Raw genomic sequence first — 20,695 nt, forward strand, 5'->3', positions numbered from 1 at the left:
CTGACAAGAACTAGGTCTGGGAAGGAAAAAGCCACAGTGGTTTTGTAAAGCATTACACCCCACGTGCTGCCTGGTCTGGTGCTGAGCACATAATACTTGTGCATATGTGTTTGTTGAACCAACAAATGAACTGGGAGCAAGATGCAGCCGACTCAGCTGGTAACTTGCCAGGGCCCAGTTCATCCATCTCTAAATTTGAGATAACATCTTCCGTTCCTACTTCCCAGGTCTGAGAAAATAAAACGAAAATATTGACACAGACGTGTATGCAGCAAGCTGCAAAAACCCATAAAAATAACATTAAGTGCACACTTAGGAAATGTAAATATGTCGACCTATTTCTTCATATCCCTAGACTTAAAGGTGAAACTCCATGAATTTCCAGTACTTCAGACTGCAGAGTGTTTTCTAAGTCAACATTTTTCATTAAACAGCTTTGGTTTCATCACTAACTGTAAGTTCTATGAGAGCAGCACTGATTTCAAAGATGGTCTTTAATGATCTCTGCTTCTTGGTATTTACACCATTGGGTAACCTCCTCCCCTTAACTTCCTCTAAAGAACAGAATATGGCAAAGTGATGGGATGTCACTCCTGTGATCACGTTACAAAGACTGGGACTGCCATCTCACTGGCACTCTCTCTGTTTACTTATTGGCTTGCACAATTTGATGAAGCTAGCTGCCACGTAGGAGAGGCCCACATGGCAAGGAACAGAGAGTGACATCCAGCCAACACACAGCAAGGACCCGAGGTCCACAATCTGACAGCCCATGTGGAACTTGGTTCTTCTAAAAACCACATAGCTCTGAAGTGGACCCTTCTTCACTTGAGCCTGGAGGTGGCTGACACCTTGCTTGTAGCCTGTGAGAGACCCTGAAGCAGAGTTAAGCCACGCCCAGGCATCTGACCTAAAGAATCTGTAAGTTAATAATTGTGTGTTGTTTTAAGCTACTAAGTGTTGGGATAATTTGTCACACAGCAATAGCTACCTAATAAAACTTCCATGGATTTCCAGGACTTCAGATTACAGTAATAGGGACTGGCATATTCTAAGTTAGCCTTTTTGGTTAGCGACTCTGGTTTTATCATTAGTCTGTAACCTTAATGAGAGCAGGATCATAGACATTTTAATCACTAAATAAAGTGAGGATCTCACAAAGTGCTGACACATAGGGTGCACTTGATAAATGTTTGTGCAATGAATGATGAATAATTAAGTGAAGCAAGCTAATCTCTGGTGAAGCTGAATGACATGCCAGGGAAAAGCAGGTGAGTGATGGGGACCTGGGGGGAATATGGGGGATCCTCCTATAAAAAATGAAAATAGCAAGAGTTTAGGCACAGCAACCAGGGAAGTCTATGTCTTCTGGGCTATGACATGAGCCAGGCAGTTTACAATAGGGCAGTTCCATCTTTATGTACCTTCCCTTACAATGTTCTGTAATTTCTTCTTGTTTTCCCCACAGCCTAAAATGGAAACTTAAAGAACTCAAACATCAAAAATAAGGAAATAATAAAATAAAGAGGAACATCCACACTGTGGTATACTCTGCAGTCATTAAAAAATGATGATATACATGACTTAGAAAGATATCACCTCCATTCAGACTGGATATAACAGGTTGCAAAACAGTGATTCCATTTTGGTAAAAGTTTTATGTGTATTCACATACTAAAAAGTCTGGAAGGAGATATACTGAGAGTGCTTATCTTTTTCTGATGAGACTATGGGTAATTTTTACTCTTTTTTATGCTTTTTAGGATTTTCCAATTTTTTTAAACTACAAACATGCACTACGTTTACACTCAGAAGCAGTAAAGGTTATATAAATTTATTGCTAAATACATAAAACAAGGAACATGCCCTAAAGATAACACTTTCCTGTTAATAGTACTATTGGAAAAGACATCACATTGTGTAGAGTGAAAATCCCCTTGGCTCTTCTTACTTAAGGATCCTGGAGCTGGGACATTCTCATGCAATAGTCAGTGAGGCTGGTGTGTTGAGGGGTTTCATGCTGGGGCCATCTGGGCCCCTGAACCTTAGGTCCTTCTGGTTCAAAGGTTAAGCAAGAGAGATCAGTGCCCCTGATGTTTTAAAAGGTTTTCAAAGGAGATCCACCAGCTCATACTAGCTGCTTCCGTAACAGATCCTTACTTCCTGGGGTTTTCAAGTCCTCAAAAAGCTTGGCTCTAACTCTAGAATAGTGATTATCGCTATGTTTTCAGCACAACAGAATGAGTTGAGGAGCTTGTTCAAAGTTCTCTTTCCCTCTGTGAGGGGTTAACTTTGCAGGTGTGGGGCAGGGCCCAGGAATCCATGCTTTCACACATGCACTCCAGAAATTTAGGTACCTACTATCTAAGGGCTACATATGGAAGAATACTACTTTCAGAAGCTATCATTCTTGTTGGCTTTGTTACATTCTAAGATAAATAATACTTTTATCTGTATTGGTGTCTTCCACCTTTTTTCTTATTTTCAACAACTGCACAGACTGGAATACAGAAATATGCTTCCTCAAGAAGAGTCTAGGGCTCACTCTGAAATAGTTTCAGGCATATAAAAGTTGAGCTTCAATGTCCTTCTATTAGTCTATTTACTCCATTCCTTTGGTTACCTGTCCATTTATCCACCACGGGATACACTAAGCATTTATGTGCTGGGCACTGTGCAGAAGGCAAGACTCACAAGGATTCACACCAAAGCCCTATTTGACATTGAAATATCCTTGACTGGTTGAAGTATGTCAAGTTCTATTTGACTGAAAGCCCGGCATACACTGTACTATATCAAGAGCTCTCTCCAACATGTTGGCAAAGGCATCTGACTTCAAAAACCACTGAGAACAGTACCTGGCATATAGTAGGCATTCAAAAAGTGTTCAAGGATGGGCTTCCCTGGCGGTGCAGTGGTTAAGAATCTGCCTGCCAATGCAGGGAACACGGGTTCGAGCCCTGGTCCGGGAAGATCCCACATGCCGCGGAGCAAATAAGCCCGTGTGCCACAACTACTGAAGCTCGCGTGCCTAGAGCCCATGCTCCGCAACAAGAGAAGCCACCGCAATGAGAAGCCCATGCACCGCAACGAAGAGTAGCCCCCGCTTGCCCGTGCGCAGCAACAGAGACCCAACACAGCCTAAAATAAATAAATTAAAAAAAAAAAAAAGTGTTCAAGGAAAAAGAATGTCCTGGCGCAGGGGAGGTAAGTTAGAGTTACTTGAGAACACATTTCTTATATTCATCCCCTCCCCTCAGATCTCCCTGTTCTTATGCACACATTTCCCCCCTTACCTCCTGTCAGTACTACTGCAATGAAAACAGATCCACAGCCCACCAGGCATCCCTCTCTCCTTCATTCTGTCTGCCTCAGATCTATTTCCAAAACACATATCTGATTTCATCATTTCTTTATTTAGGAAGTTTCCAGTGGCTCCCCACTTTCTCCAGCAATTTTTCTCAATGTATGGAATGTTCCAAACCATCACAAAACTGGGTTCCATCATGATGGAAGCACAAAGTCCCCTTTCCGCGTAAGGGAGTGTACGTTTATGTGCTATTGGGTCTAAATGCAATCTGCTATTAGACTTAGCTGTAATATGTTGCAGAATATTCAAATTATAGGAAGACTGGTGAGAGTATATTTCATTACAAAACTATTACCTCTGTCTTGAAAACTGTGTGCCCTACCTAGATGACAGGGATCCATCCCATCAGGGGTGTGTGTGTAGTGCTCATTGAGAACTGCCAACGCGCAGCCTGGACGGTAAATGCCTGAGGTTTCCGCTACCACATCCTCCACTTCCCTCTTTGGCAGACATCACTAGCAGATCACAGACCCCTTCTATGTTCCCACTCTCATGTCTTCTGCCCTCCCCTTTTCTAAACATATCTGGCCTTAAATCATTCTCATTGCTTATGCTCAGGCTTATCCCTCCCCACCCTGAACTCCTATGATTGGTACCGTTTCTTGACACTTATCCTCCAGAAACTGACCACAGAATATACCTCCTGACTGTGGCACTGCCCATCTGACCCAGGTTACTGAATCTCAGTACAAACTGATTTTCTTATCTGTAAGATGGGGGTGTAATTTAAGTCACAGGAAAATTGTGAAGATTAAAAGAGAAAAGGCAAATGAAATGCTTGGCATGGCTGACAAATGTGATGAAAGAGAAGAAGGCAATTGAGGGAAAGAAGCACAAAGAACAGGAGAAGCATGTCTTGAAACTATGGACACATGTTAGGATTGAAAGCACCATCACTGAGGAAAAAGACCTAAGAATGTGGAAAGCTGCTGGTTGGAGAAATTCACCCTACAAAGTCCTCTGTACATAGAAAGTTATAGAAATTTCTGCAACAGAGAGATTTCAATGACAAGAGTTTAGTTTTCTACAAGATTAATAGACTCCTCCAGACATAACTTTAATTCTCTGAATTAAAAGTTGTCTATCAGGGCTTCCCTGGTGGCGCAGTGGTTGAGAATCTGCTTGCCAATGCAGGGGATACGGGTTCGAGCCCTGGTCTGGGAAGATCCCACATGCCGCGGAGCGGCTGGGCCCGTGAGCCACAATTGCTGAGCCTGCTGCGCGTCTGGAGCCTGTGCTCCGCAACAAGAGAGGCCGCGACAGTGAGAGGCCCGCGCACCGTGATGAAGAGTGGCCCCCACTTGCCGCAGCTAGAGAAAGCCCTCGCACAGAAACGAAGACCCAACACAGCCATAAATAAATAAATAAATACATAACGAATAAAAGAGTGTCTTCAATTATTAAAAAAAAAAAAAAATCTTTAAAAACAAAAAGTTGTCTATCAACAGAAGCCAGCTAATCTTTGGTTTCTCACTATAAATGAATACATTTGCATTCTGGCTTACATCTCTCATGAGTTAAATTAGTAAAAGTCCATGTCCAAGATACAAATCATCTCTGGATGTAGACACCAAATCAGGCTTCTAAGTCTACAAAGAAGAGGACTGCTGACATGGTGAGGTCTTGTGGCCTTGTCTGGGACTTTGAGCTCCTTTTTCAAATGGCAAGGCTGCCACATCTCCCTTTTTCTGCACATGCTATAGCTCCCAAATTAGAGCGTGAGCCCCAGAAGGCATGGGTCAGATCACATGTCTTTGTATCTTCAGTCCCTAACACAGTAAGCATTTAATAAATATTTGCTGCTAAAAATAACTTGATGAAGTTACTAATTTTACACAGCAAGGTAGGTCTCTGACCTCTTATCAGAGGATTATGTCCTTATCAGAAATATGTAGTGCAAAAATCTGTAATAAAAGCTCAATGCATTTTCCATTACTGATAACCCATTCTTAAAAAAGTGTTTTAAAATAGAATATAATATTGCACAGTAATTACTGTTGTGATAACACCTGATGCAATGTTCATTGTTGTTCTGTAATTGACCCAAGTACCTGCTTAGTAACGTCAGTCCAAGGGACGTGTTTAATTATAGATTCAATCGTCTATTCAATACCAAAACCCACGGCATCAAGGGTTGGGACCTAATTACCCAACAGGAATTGTAAAACTGTCTTCCAAAAGCAAACTCATTTGTTTTGTTAAAAAAAAAATTACTCAATTCTTATTTATGTATTATTCCATGTAAGTATAAATAAAAAAGAATCAGTGTACAATCAAGCTAAACTAATGTAACTGTTCAAGCTTTTACAATACTGATTTTCTGAATATGCCCTGAGGGAATTCACAGAAATGCAATCAATACTAACTGACAGTGGTTTTTTTTTTTTTTTAATGAGCGTCCCAATGATTTCAATTCAAATATTCAAATATTCATAATCATGTTTTATCATCCAAAAGAAATTGCCAACTTGGTGAGGATAGTTGATAGGCCTTATTCAGGAGAGCTCTTGAGTTTTGAATTGGGCAGACTTGTTCAGAACAGAAATAGAGGTGGCAAGACAAAGATAGAGCTGAACTTGATGTCATTATGGCCGAGAGCTGCTCACTTTAATGACACACTCCAAGCAACTGCAGGGGGAGAGACTGAGGGTTCTCGGACAGCAGGAATAAACAGAAAGACATCAGCTCTAAAAAAGCTCCATGTGAAAAGTGACCCCGTGATAGAGGACAGAGAATCCCAGAGTGGGGTAAAATGGGAAGAAAATCAGAACAAAACCAGAAATGAGATGTTAATGAAGCTACTTCTATGAGCTTCATTGGGTGGAAGAGAAAATACCACTAACTCCTGTTGTGATTACGACTGGAGTATTTTAACTGGGATTTACTGATGTCTGCATTCACACTTCAGTTGACAGCTACTGAATTGTTAAAGCTTAAACGGAAACTCACTGCATTGATCTTATGTCTAGTTACAACCTGCCACTTCTTAAATTTGTACTTTCTGAACTAAATGTAAACAAAGGTGGTGACATAAGCCAGCAGTGAAAAATACCTGGAGGACATTGTAAGTTAACTCTGCTGTATAGATGAATTCAATCACTCATATCCACTGAGAGCAAGTATGATTAAAAGGGATGTGATAAATTTGTATATTAAAAAATAACTGTGGGGAACTTTGATCTGGCCAAGGTGACATTAGCTACATCGAAAATAATCATAGAAAACACTTTTTGAATATACACGGGACCAGCTGTACCAGATGTACTGAGGGGCAACTCAGGGCATTTTTCTGAATAATTCAGGTAGAAGTCCCATTTGGCCTAAATTCAGGTCAAAATAAGTTGGAGTTGAATTATCCACCTTTCCCTTGCCATAACCTCCAGTGGTTTTGAGTTGTGAGTAGTCAAGGCTAGTTTTATTTTTAGTTACATCAAACAGTGTGAGGCCACCATAAAACCTTTCTTTGCCCCTTTGGAAATAAATCTAATAGTCTACCCTGGATTGTCTTTCCACTGGGTTGACAAAGCAGTCTTTGAAAATGTAAATGAAAAAATATCCATATCTGGGTCTAACACTAGAATAGGGCTCCAGCATCTGCATTTTTAAAAAGCACACCACATGGTTTTGATGTGTGCCCACAGCTGATACACATTGCTCTAAATAGAAGCCCAAGGAGAAGCTGTTAGCAGACACCAAAAAATAATGAGATTAATATAATTGGGTCCTGGAGTTGATGTTAGGATTTCTAGCAGTAGAGGCCAATAGGGTCCAAGGTTGGGTTATGTACTGTTCATTTCCTGACAACCAAATTAATGCACATTTATATGCAGACAGCAAGTCTTCCTGGTCCTGGACTCCAGCAGAAATTTGCCATGTTGGTTCTTGCAGATGGGGGAGTAGGCACCAGCTCATGATGGGTCTCACTCTTGTTTCACTGAAGACTCACTTGAATGTAGGAGTTTCATATTTTTCTCTTTCAAAAGGGCAAAGCATGGTGGTGTTCCATCCCTGCCAGGGAGCTGTATCTAGCAGGCGGAGTTAATGGGAGCCCAGGTAGGTTGATTTTTCTCCTAAAGTACAACTGACATCTCCATCATGCAAACTGCCTGGATGTTCAAACGGATGCAAATGCCATCGTCTTTTCAGTCCAAAATCCTTTAATGTTGTAGACCGCCGGTTTCATCAACAGCATTAATTTCCATTCAGACCTTGCATATCGAGTGACTGCGCAGCAGCTGTTCTTTTTGCAGAGAAATGGAGATGTGTCCACTTGAGTTTTATGAAAGGAAAAATAATTCGTTTGGGGATATGCCATATTTGTCGACGACTTTTTGGGAAAAGGTTAAGTAATCAGCTTCCTTACACAGTCCCGGATGCACGCTTTCTTCTTGGTGACGCTCTGCTGTGGGAAATGTCACCTTCAGGAGGCCCTGTGTGCACAGCTGGCTGTGTGGGACCCCTTCAGCTGGGGGTGGGGCGGCTTCCAAGCAGCTAAGGGAGCTGCCTTCCGTTGCCTCGCTCCTGTGCCTCTGCACCTGCTCTTGCTTTCTCCGTGTCTTCCTTTCCCTTGTTACTAAACGTTGCCAAAGCAATGGGCTTTAGACCTAATTTGCTTCCCTCCTCCACCTAGTGTGGACCTTGTCTGCTCTTCTGTTAATAAGAGACCTCACATCGCATGGCTGTTAGGAATTAAAAGGAGCGGGCGCAATGCTCAATTCCTAGCACAGTGTCCCGGGCAGCCCTCAACAATGGGGACCAACCGGCAGTGAGTGATCAGGACTGGACTAGGCTGAGGGGAGTACGGAACCTGCTTTCCATGACAACGGAAACACTCAGCCATGAAGATAAATAATATTTTAATGTAACATTTTACGAATTCAAAGTGAATGCAGAAAATCCATGATGAACAAACCCTCAAAGTTTTAAATAAAGACAGGATCAGTCATGGTGCCAAGATGAACCATATCAAAGCCTGAGGCTAAAAGGAAAAATCAGCAATCCTGATGCTGCCTTTATGTAAAATTCTGATCTTTTGCTCATTATGGATTTTCTGCATTCATTTTGATCTGTCTTTTAAATTTTTGATACTTTCTTCATCATGGATTTCTTTTGTGTGTTAATTTTGAGTTTTTAAAATGTTGCATTAAAATATTTTTCTTGATGATTGAAGATTTGGGCCCCCAAGACGAGTATCTCAATGGTCTCATTCATTTCATCTTAATCTGGGCTCCTCTGGAAATTACTATGCTCTGTGGGAAATCTCTGATTTCATCCCAGCCATTTTGGGGTCTTTCTCTGTGCTGGTCTTCCTGAGTGCTCCACTGATTTTTGCTGAATAAGCATGACATATAAAGTAATCTGTGGGTTTGCAAGCACTAATGGCTTTTTCACACATGTACCTTAGACTCCCAGCATAACCTGGAAGCTCTATCTCATGTAGGTGACCCTAAATTGGAGAAAAAGAACCTCCTAGATGAAGGGAAGGAGGGATGTCCTCAGGGGTAACCATCTATAGTTTTAGAGGTTGTAACATACACAAGAGGGTAGATATACCAAGGGGACTGAAAATCCAGCCCACCAACCTGAGTCCACCCACAAGAAAAGAATATATTTTAAAATTAGACAACAGACACCTACGAGGTTCCCTATACCCAGAGAGGGCCCGTTATTATATCTGCACAAAGACACCATATGGGATGGCAGAAGCTGTGAAGACAGGACTCTTTGGGTTTGCCCACAAATATGGAAAAGGTATTTGTCAAAGAAAAAACAACCCTAGTATGGTAAGTAACTGACAGCATCTCGGGAGGGTCCCCTGGGGCTGACGGGGAAGAATGGAGGCTCACCCAGGTCCTGGACTGAGGGGAAACTGCTACTAGTGTCTGGGTGAGTGGTCAGCTGGCATCCAGTTCATGTTTCCAACACTGGGAATGGGGAGAGGCAACTGGACTCAGACTCGAATCAAGGTGAAGGTGGCTGAGCTGGAGAGCTCTTATGCAACAGCTCTTGGCTCCTTTGAAGCCCGGGGCAGAAAGGGGGTAACTCAGGGGGAGGGGCCCTCCAGCCTTCCCACACTTCTTGGTCGGCCTCTTCCCAGTGTCCTCCGATGCCGGGCAGCAATGAACGGTGTTAAATTTTTTTCAATACGTCATTGGATATTTTAATGCAAATATGGCCATTAAATTTGCCAACAGACCTAGAACATATTCTAGAATCCAGTTACTTCAGTTATTTAATGAAGCACTAAGGTAGACCCCCATCCCCAAATGAAACACAGAACTGTCAACTCAGTCATGCAGTCTCTAAAACAACAGCATTATTACTTTCTCAAGATTGCACTTCTGATGAACAGACCTAATTAAAAGCACCAATGAGAAAGTGACCGGGATCAGGTCAGAGAATAATGAACACAGATAAAACCATATAACTTTTTTTTCCATGGGACTTTGTCTTCATTTTATGTAGGACTTTACACATTAATAGACTTTTTTTCTCTTGCCAAGAGTGTACAGATAGGATCACATGAATATCCTGGTCCCCCAGACAAAACGTACTTCCTCTAAAGGTTAAGGAGGTGTTCCAAAGTCAAACAAAAAACAAAGGGGGAAGAAATCACATGTGAGAATAACTGGGTGTAGAAAGAAGGCCTCTGAGCTGGAGCTAACATTTGTGTGGGGAGAGTGTGTGGGGAAGCCCGCCAGATCTTTTATAATTAAAATACAATCACCAAACAGCTGCAACCAGCTCAACAGAACCTATCTGGCTTCCTCACTTTATTACCAAAATTATTTTACTACCAAACTCTGGCCTTTGTTTTCTTCAGCATAGTCTGAAAAGGGTTAAAAAAAGGCATGTACATATTATATTATGTAACAGTATATTATACTGTATTATTTTATGTTAGATTAATCATATACTAATCATTTTGTATCCATTATATATTAAGTATACTATTTATTATGTTAATCATACTCATTACATTTTTACATTATGTTATGTTATGTTATATATTATATATTTAAAACATTTGCCATTTTTCCAGCACTAAATTAACCAGAGACGTTCTTAGCCTGGAACATGGCTGGGTCAGGAAATGTTAGTTCCTGACCTCCTTCCACTAAAAAATTCTCTTCCAATTTTTTTCAGAGTGTTCTGAATCTTTAATGTTAACCATGTTTTTATTTCCTGCAGGCCGTCATTTTTCTGAGTGTTCATGATGTTCCTGGTAGTATGATAAATATATTAATGTGAACGGTCTCACTGTATTCTTACCTGTGAGGCAGGCAATAGCATTCTATTCCGTTGTGCAGATGGGGAGACTGAGGTCTAAGTGGCAACTTGCCCAAAGTCAAACAGCTAGTGACTCCAGCACTATCTAGAACCAACCCCCTGCTTTTGACTGCTTAAGTCTCCACCCCCTAGGTGATCTCTTTGTTCAGGACTGAGAATCCAAAATGAGAAGCCAACAGTGAGCGTTTTACAAAGATCCCAGAACTACAGTGAATCTGGCTCAACTACACATGGGACAACAACTCCATGACTGACAGTAAATTCACACTTTTTGACAAGTGTCAGCTGAGTTGGCTGATAAGGCTGTCTCTAAGAAGAGGAGCACGTGATAACCTAAGGATGACAGGGGCTTGGTTTCAGATCCCAGGGAGCACGGTGACTGGTCCTAAGCTTGGGTAAAGACACGTGTCTGTCCTCACTCACTTACATTCAGTTATCCAGTCAATAGTTTGGGAGGACTTATGTTTGTCCTGTGCTGAAGCAGACATCACATAGATACAGTAATGAGTAAAATAAGATCCTTGGCCTCCAGGAGCTCACAATTTTAGACAGGAAGGTAATTCACAAGTATATGTTATCACAACAAAAGATGATTAAAAGGCACGTGCATGGGATGGATGCAGATGCTATAGGAGTTCAGAGAGGAAGAGATTATTTCCAACTGAAACTAAGACTTCAATAGGCAAAGAGGCAGATAATGGCAAGGTGGGATGGAGAAGGAACCTCAAGGATAAATTAAACCACAGTGAAAATTCCGAAGTGTGTTAAGGTAGAGCGTCTCCTCTGGCTGCATGTTAGAATCTCCTGTGGAACCCCTCTAAATGCACAGGGCTGCACAAGCAAAGGTTCAGATTCAGCTGGTCTGGGGTAGAGTCTGGGCAGTGGTGTTGTCCAGTAGCTCGGCAGGTGATCCAAACATGCAGCCGGGGTGGAGGACCCCTGATGAGGTCTGGATGAAGGAGGGCCTTAGGGAAGGGGACTAACATTTACTGAGTAGCCCCACTGTGTGCGGGGAACTTTCCTGCCTCTGAACACACAGTCTCTCATTCAATCCTCTCAACGATCCTATGAATAAAGGGTGAAGAACTTGAACTCACGGGGAGCTTACCATAGCTGTAACTGTGCTAGCAGAATTAATTATCTCATTTAGTTGAATGCCAAGTTTATGAGGTTTCATGTTGGCCTGTCAACACTGAGGCCATGGACAGTAAGAAAATGTGCTTTGAAGAAAATCAGCAGCCCTGACTGAGGGCTAACAAGGCAGTGAGAAGCCCCTGTAATTCTCCTGGTTGGCTGGAAGGAAAGACTTACTCTCTCAGGGCACTGGGGTAATTTATTTGTCTGCCAAATTTTCTTCCATGTTACTTGTCACTTTCTTATTGATTTACAGGAACTCTTTTTATATTAAGGACAGTAGCTGTCTGTTATATATGTTGCAAAATTTTCCTGTCATTTTGTCATTTGTCTTGTAACCTTATGGTCTCCCAAATACACAGGAGTTTTAGTTGCTTATATATTTTCATTTATAGTTTCTGGGGTTGGAGCATTGCTTTGGGAGTCCTTCTCCAGTCCAAGATTATATTTTTAGCATCTCCTGTATTATCTTTTGGTATATTTTACTTTTTTTTTTTTCATTTTTAGATCTCATATCCATCTAAAAGTGCATATTGCTATATGTTGTCAGGTAGGAAGCTGATGATGTTTTTCCTAGATGTAGAGACAATTGTCCCAACCCCATATATTTGAATAGCCAGCTCCTTCCAGGGTAATTTAGATCCATTATTAAGAATGGGTAAATTGCCCCTGAACTTTAAGGTGAGATTTAATACCAGTTTTCAGCAATGATCTCCAGAATGTGGCAGCTATGTGTGGTGTTTGAATGATGTTTACGTTCTCCCTAACCTCTGGCATTTGCAGTTCAGCTATTGTGCTGTGGTTTTCCCCTAATAGAATTTTAAAACAATTATTTTGTAATGTTCATCCAGGAGCCTCTTGGCACTGGGAATATTTTAAATTCAAACTCAACAGTGGAAGGGAGGCATGTAAATCCCCACCAACAAATCCTCAGAGATGGCGTATTTACTTTCTCTTCTACCTCAGATCGACAAAAATATGTGGCTTACAATGATTTAATTAGAATAAATCTAGCCTTGACATTAGACCCGTTTGTATCTGTTATATAGAATTCTTACCTCTGGACTCCCAGAGAACTTAAAGCAATTTCCTGTGACTAAATATTCAATTCAAATCTAATGATGTGAAGAAAAAAAAAATGCTAAAATGAGATGAACCTGCACAAAAGTAGTCAGAACCTGAATTCAGAATGAGTTGATTCATTCTGTCAAGAAAAGCATCCATTACAATATAAAATAAAAATAAAAAGGACTTTACCATACTATGAGCCAGACAGAGTGCCGTGGGCTTTCTACATTTATGTCTAGTCTTCACAGTGGCCCAGCGTGCTAGCTGTTATTCTGATAAGACTGATGAAGAAACTGGGGCTCAACATCTGGTCCACACCCCTCTCCTGGCATCCAGGCCTCAATCCTGGTCTCGGTCTCCCTTCTTGGCAGCATCTCTTACTATAGGTGCAAGTTCTTAAGGGAATGAGAAACAGAGGTCCGCAAGGAGAGTCCTCAGGCCTCTAATGTGTTTTTCTGCATCTGTACTCTTTTCTCCTCTGCTCGCATATGAAGACTACCCTAGAAAACGCCACATTCGCCGGCTTTGCCAGATCCAGGAGTAGAGCCTTTGGTGGCAGGAGCTTCCTGCTCCTTCTTCCAGAGCCTGTTGGGTGCCTCACTTCCCAACACTGTGACACCAAGAACACTTATACTATGGGGAGTGGCAAATACTACAGTTCGGGGCTTTGCTTTCCGCCTGCTCCGAGCCAGTTACTAACCATTTATCCCTGCACCGCTGTCTCCCCACTTTGGAAGCGCTATTCTAGGAGGCTAAGTCTTTTGCTTAGAAGATGCCTTTGGCTCAAGGGGCGCATGGTGGATGGGGAAGGACAAGAAGGAAATCATAAGACGGCTTCGGGCTGGTTCTGATTTAGGCTTGGGAATGAGAGAGACAGGGAGCCAGATACACACGTGATCTCATAAAATCTCAAAGCTAAATCCCCGATGTTTTACATTTTTTCATCTATCGAGGTTTTGTTCCCCCATACATGTAACATAAAATTGGATGACTTCAAATTTGCTGAATTTTGAGGAAGTCTGGGGGAATATTATGAAATATTTTTTCTAAGCAAGGAAAAAAAATCTGGTGGCAGATTCCTTTCTATGCTGCACTACTGCAAAACACCTCAGCCTCCTTGGAGAAGGGAAAGTATCAGAACTTATACCAATAGAAATCATAATTTTATACAAATTGAACAGATATGGATCAACTATTTGATATAGCTGAGTAAAGATAGAGAAATTTTTTTTTTAAACAAATTTAGTCTGTTTCTTGGTAGCAGCAGTTGTCAAACTTTTTGGTCTCAAGATCCCTCATGCTCTTAAAAATGAGGATCCCAAAGGCCTTTTGTTTGTGTGAGTTATAGCTTATCAACATTTACATATTAGAAATTCAAACTGTGAACCTAAAACTATGTATTCATTAATCCACTTAAAGTAATAAACCCATAACTTGTTAACGTAACACTTTTTTAATGAAAAAAATAACTATATTTTCCTAAACAAAAGAAAATGTAGTAAGAAGGATGGCACTCTGCCTGGCTTTGATGTCTGGACTGCTGGGAGACAGCTGGATTCTCTTAGCTGCTTGTGCATTCAGCCTATTGCAAAAGTACCCACCAGCTAGCCTCTGGAAAATTCTATGGTACATTTGTGTGAGATGAGAGTGACAAAGGCAAAGAGCATCTTGGTGTTACTATGAAGATAGTTTTGACCTTGTGAACCCCTAGAAAAAGTCTCAGGAATTCCCAGGGACATTTTAAGAAACGCTTCCCCTTTTTAAGCCTTTAAAAAGATTCCCAAACTGTATTGTACACATGGTCTTGTTAGAATGCAGATTCACTGGGCCCCACAGATAGAATTCCTTAATCAGTAAGTCAGCTTAGGCATCTATATTTTAAACAAACTCCCCGTACTTTGAGAAAGACCCTCATCTTATGACCTTCAGGCAGGCTTTGTTCAACCTTCCACTTGACGACTAAAACATATTTGTGAATTAGATGAGCTCCCATCCACATGCAAGGTCAGAACCATGAGCAAGAAAACCCCCAATCGAATACCATGCATTCCCTTTGCAAAGTGAGAGGGAGTTCCTGTAATAAGGGTACTGCGGCATCTGTCCATCTGATGTTTACTGAGCACCTACTCTGCAACAGGTACTGTGCTACCTCTGGAAACTCAAAAGGTACCTGAGGGACAATCACAGGCTCAAGATGCTTGCAAGTCATATGAGGAAACACCCCAGGCGCTGGTGGGGAGAACACAGAGGGAAGATGAGGACATCCTCAAAGTACTCAGTGATGGACTTGGTGTAGAAAGACTGGGCATTTCCTGGGCGGCTCTAGAGCAGTAGGGCTAGGATCAGTGGGTGGAAAACAGATCTTGGCTTGACAGATATTTCAAAAAGAGCTACTCAGGAAAGGGTGGATGGGACAGAGTGGATTACCTCTCACAGGGATTCAGGAAACAGTCTGAGAGTATGGGGAAGACTGAGTAATCATTATCAGCCTGTTCAACCCTGTTGTTCTAGGATCTTGTAAACTAGTCCTGCTCTGACTACTCAGGGTTTATGGGTTTCTTTCCTTATACATGTTTTCTTCTATTGTGATTACTTAAGTGGTCATAATGAACCTGTGGTCTTCACTATAAGCCACCTCATTTTTTTTTTTCCCAAGACAGGACATAAAGCATAAAATTGAAAGTGCTTCATTAATCTGTAAATTCATAAGAGCAGTTGCTATGTCTTATTCTCTCTTCCCCGTCTGCCACGGACCCCACTAACCCAGGGCTTGGTACCCAGTCCATGCACAGGACTTACTTGCTCTGACTGGAAGGTCTAATTCACATCAAGTAGGCAGTAGGCACTATGGGTGACATATAACCAAAGCTTTTAATTGCTCACCCCTGAGTTTTCACTAACGCCAGTGAGGAAAAAGGCAGCCCCTCCCTTCGAGCCCCTCCCACTTGCTTTGCTAGTTCAGCCATCCTTCCCAGTTATTTCAACATATCAAGACAATAAACACAGCTCTTCATCAGAGAAAAGTTAGGAAGACTGGATGAGGATCAATTGCTGCGTTGTCTTGAGTACTCTAAAGAGGCATTTTGTGCTCACCACCTCAATTCAATTAATCTGATCAGACAGGAAATTAGCCACCAAAATTGCCTTTCTATTAGGTGGACATGACCCAACAACATTTGGAAAGACAGCATGATGGCTGCCCTAATTTCTCAAGTGTCATCTAATCAAAAGGAAAAAGGAAAAAAATGAAAGAAGAACGTCAATATTATCTCAAGCTACAGTGGCTCAGCATCTCTCCTTTCCCAGTGGTGTAGGGCCTTGAATATTTTAAATGTTCCATGGGGCCAACTGTTCATTCAAGCATTTATTGGGGGCCTACTATGCGCCGGGTGCTGTTCAGGGAATGGGGGCGTGGCAGGAATAACCCAGACAACAATCTCTGCCCTCACGAGTTTATACACTAGTGGGTGGTGACAGACAAGTTCTCCGGATAAAAATACGGAATGCTAGGTGAGGAGGGTGAGGGTGACGGTTGGAATTTTAAGCGAGAAGGACTCACTGAGAGCACAGGATGAGCACGCCTGAATGGAACAAATGTGCACAGAGACTAGATTTTATCCGCTAAGAAACATGTCCTCAACTCTCATCCAAAAAAGATTCTGCCTGGGAGCTTTCTTATAAACACTTTGCAGACTACACTTCAGGAGTTTCTAATTTATAAATCCTGGGTGGAGTATGAGAATCTGCATATTTAACAAAACACTCCCTGGCCTCAGGGTGTTTGGGAACCTGAGCTTTAGGATCTGGACCCCCTTTGAATAACTTTACATAATAATTAACTTTTCTTTTTTTCTTTAAGTGCATTCTGTGCATTCACAAATCAGTCTCTATGCTGGGAGTAGGGATTCCTCTGGGAGAAAAGACAGACTCCATTTCTGGAAGGAGTACACTGTTTAGTGGGATGTATAGAAATTAACTAAATAGCCACACAAACATAAGTTCAAACGCGGTAGGGGCTTTAAGGAGAAGCAGAGTAAGGGACTGCAGCCCGTGGCAGTGTCCTGAGTAGGGGGTCAGGAACGGCTTCCTTTAGGGTAGGAGTCAAATGATAAGTGGAAGGAAGAAAATTTTAGAAAGAGAAAAAAACATGTACCAAAGGCCTGAGATAAATGAGAGGTCTCTGATTAACAACGCCTTCCGTCAGTATGAACTTTCCAGAACATTCTCTCCACCTCCAGCCAAGAATAAAACCAGCCTTTCCCCTGAGGCCACCTTTCTGCCTGCAGCCCTGCCCAGCTACACTACTGTCACGGAGGCTTTTAGCAGGGCTGTGGCTTGACGGGCCTTTCCTTTAGGTGGTCTGTGGTGGGCGGAGCTGGAATCTCCGCACAACTACGGCACCTACCAGGAACTGGTGGGGGACCACGGACACCTAAGGGGACCGGAGGAACACCAGCAACCAGGCAGGACTTGAGGGAGAGCGAGTAGGGAGGAGAAGCGGAGGCGGGATGGGACCGGCGCCCCTGAGGGGAGGCTGGGCGAGGGGAAGGGATCCCACGCCCGGAGGGGGATGGGGGTGGGGGCACCGCTGGGAGGGCAGACGATCAGAAGGGAGCGTGGCCAGCATTTCCCCTGCCCACCTGTACCCCCGGGAGCCTGCTGAGATCCCGGGCCTGATCCTCTGCCCACCGAGGCCCCCTCCGGCCGCATAGGTGCCGAGGGAGTGAGAGGGAGGGAAGGCGGAGCAAATGTAAAGGCCGGACAGACGGGACCGGCACCCCTGAGGAGCGGCTGTGGGGGGAGGAGTTCCCACACCCAGTGGGGCCCACCCATGGTTAGGGGGTCCAGTGGTGACCGGGGAGACCCTCAGGAGGGCGGGGGAACAGAAGGGAGCGCGGCCAGCGTTTTCCCTGCCCACTTGTGCACCAGGGAGCCTGTTGGGCTCCCGGGCCTAAACCCACGCCTTCGGAGGCTCCCTCCAGCAGCACAGAGCCTAGGCCCCGCCCCTACACCCCCACCCAGGGCCCTAACTCTGCATGGGGCACTCCGAGACCCCCTCTGAGACTCCCTCCAACTGCCCACACACCCTCAGGCAGGGCCTTACCTCCAAACTCCGGAACTCCACACTCTGAGGCCCCCCTCAGGCCATGCTGCCTTTCCCCCACTGCGCAGGTCCTGAGACTAGGCCCCGCCCCACGCTTAAACGTCACCCCCAACTAGGCCCCGCCCCACGCTTAAACGTCACCCCCAACTAGGCCCCACCCCACACTTAAACGTCACCCCCAACTAGGCCCCGCCCCCACCCTAAACCTCGCCCCCACCTAAGTCCCACCCCACCTAAGCTCCGCCCCACACAGCCAAGGCCTTTTCCAGCCTTTTTTTTTTTTTCTTCTTCTTTTAGGGTGTGGGTCTGTTTTACCTTGTTGCTGTTGATTCATTTATATTTTTATTTTTTCTAATCTTTTCTTTTTCTAATTTTATTTTATTCTTTATACTTTGTTATTGTTCTCCTTTGGCTTGTTCCTTTTCTTTTTCTTTCTTTTTCCTTTGTGGTTCTGTTTTACCTTGTTGTAGTTGTTTCAATTATATTTTTATTTTTCCTAATATATTTTTTATATTTCTAATTTTATTTTACTTTTTATTCTTTGTTATAGTACTGCTCCTTTTTTTTCTTTTCTTTTGCAGTGCCACAGGGCTTGTGGGATCTTGGTTCCCAGGCCAGGGGTCGGGCCTGAGCTCCTGTGGTGGGAGAGCTGAGTCCAAACCACTGGCTTAACAGAGAACCTCAGACCCCAGGGAATAGTAATCGGAGTGAGGCCTCCCGGAGGCCCTCATCTTGGCACCAAGACCAGGCTCTACCCGACTGCCTGCAAACTACAGTGCTAGACGCCTCAGGCCAAACAACCAGTAAGACAGCAATACATCCCCACCCATCAAAAAACACGAGACAACAAAAAAATATGTTACAGACGAAGGAGCAAGGTAAAAACCTACAAGGCCAAATAAATGAAGACGAAATAGGCAACTTTCCTGGAAAAGAATTTGGAGTAATGATAGTAAAGATGATCCAAAATCTAGGAAACAGAATGGAGAAAATACAAGAAATGTTTAATAAGGACCTACAAGAACTAAAGAGCAAACAAACAGTGATGAACAACACAATAACTGAAATTAAAAATACTCTAGAAGGAATCAATAGCAGAATAACTGAGGCAGAAGAATGGATAAGTGAGTTGGAAGAGAAAATGGTGGAAATAACTGCTGTGGAGCAGAATAAAGAAAAAAGAATGAAAATAATTGAGGACAGTCTCAGAGACCTCTGGGACAACATTAAACGCATCAACGTTCGAATTATAGGGGTCCCAGAAGAAGAGGAGAAAGGGTCTGATAAAATATTTGAAGAGATTATAGTCAAAAACTTCCCTAACATGGGAAAGGAAATAGCCACCCAAGTCCAGGAAGCTCAGAGAGTCCTATACAGGATAAACCCCAGGAGAAACATACCAAGACACATATTAATCAAACTAACAAAAATTAATTCAAAGAAAAGATATTAAAAGCAGCAAGGGAAAAGCAACAAATAATATAGAAGGGAATCCCCATAAGGTTATCAGTTGATTTCTCAGCAGAAACTCTGCAGGCCAGAAGGGAGTGGCAGGATATATTTAAAGTGATGAAAGGGAAAAACTACAACCAAGATTACTCTACCCAGCAAGGATCTCATTCAGATTCAACGGAGAAATCAAAAGCTTTACAGACAAGCAAAAGCTATGAGAATTTAGCACCACCAAACCAGCTTTACAACAAATGCTAAAGGAACGTCTCTAAGAGGGAAACACAAGAGAGAAAAAGACCCACAAAAACAAACCCAAATCAATTAAGAAAATGGTAATAGGAACATACATATCGATAAGCACCTTGAATGTAAATGGATTAAATGCTCCAACCAAAAGACACAGGTTCGCTGAATGGATACAAAAACAAGACCCGTGGGCTTCCCTGGTGGTGCAGTGGTTAAGAATCTGCCTGCCAATGCAGGGGACATGGATTCAAGCCCTGATCCGGAAGATCCCACATGCTGTGGAGCAACAAAGCCCGTGCGCCACAACTACTGAGCCTGTGCTCTAGAGCCCGCGAGCCACAACTACTGAAGCCCGTGTGCCTAGAGCCCGTGCTCCACAAAAGAGAAGCCACCGCAATGAGAAGCCTGCACACCGCAACGAAGAGTAGCTCCCGCTCACCACAACTAGAGAAAGCCCGCATGCAGCAACAAAGACCCAATGCAGCCAAAAGTAAATAAATTTATAAAAAAAAAAAAAAAAAGACCCATATATATGCTGTCTACAAGAAACCTACCTCACACCTAGGGACATATACAGACTGAAAGTGAGGGGATGGAAAAAGATATTCCATGCAAATGGAAATCACAAAAAAGCTGGCGTAGCAATACTCACATCAGATAAAATAGACTGTAAAATAAAGACTGTTACAAGAAATAAGGAAGGACACTACATGATGATCAAGGGGTCAATCCAAGAAGGAAACATAACAATTATAAATATATATGCACCCAACATAGGAGCACCTCAATATATAAGGCAAATGCTAACAGCCATAAAAGGGGAAATTGACAGTAACACAATAATAGTGGGGGACTTTAACACCCCACTTACACGAATAGACAGATCATCCAGACAGAAAATAAACACAAGCTTTAAATGACACAACAGACCAGACAGACTTAATTGATATTTATAGGACATTCCACCCAAAAACAGAAGAATACACTTTCTTCTCAAGTGCACATGGAACATTCTCCAGAATAGATCACAT

At 42.8% G+C, this 20,695-nt stretch overlaps 1 protein-coding gene across 2 annotated transcripts in view; it reads right to left on the reverse strand.

Moving 5' to 3' along the window:
- The window catches only part of CDH13 (cadherin 13), a 1,028,096-nt gene that overhangs the window by 417,173 nt on the left and 590,228 nt on the right, over positions 1-20,695 (reverse strand). The window lies entirely within an intron of this gene.

The sequence above is a fragment of the Eschrichtius robustus genome, chromosome 19, assembly GCF_028021215.1.
Source record: "Eschrichtius robustus isolate mEscRob2 chromosome 19, mEscRob2.pri, whole genome shotgun sequence".
In the NCBI taxonomy this organism is placed as follows: Eukaryota; Metazoa; Chordata; class Mammalia; order Artiodactyla; family Eschrichtiidae; genus Eschrichtius; species Eschrichtius robustus.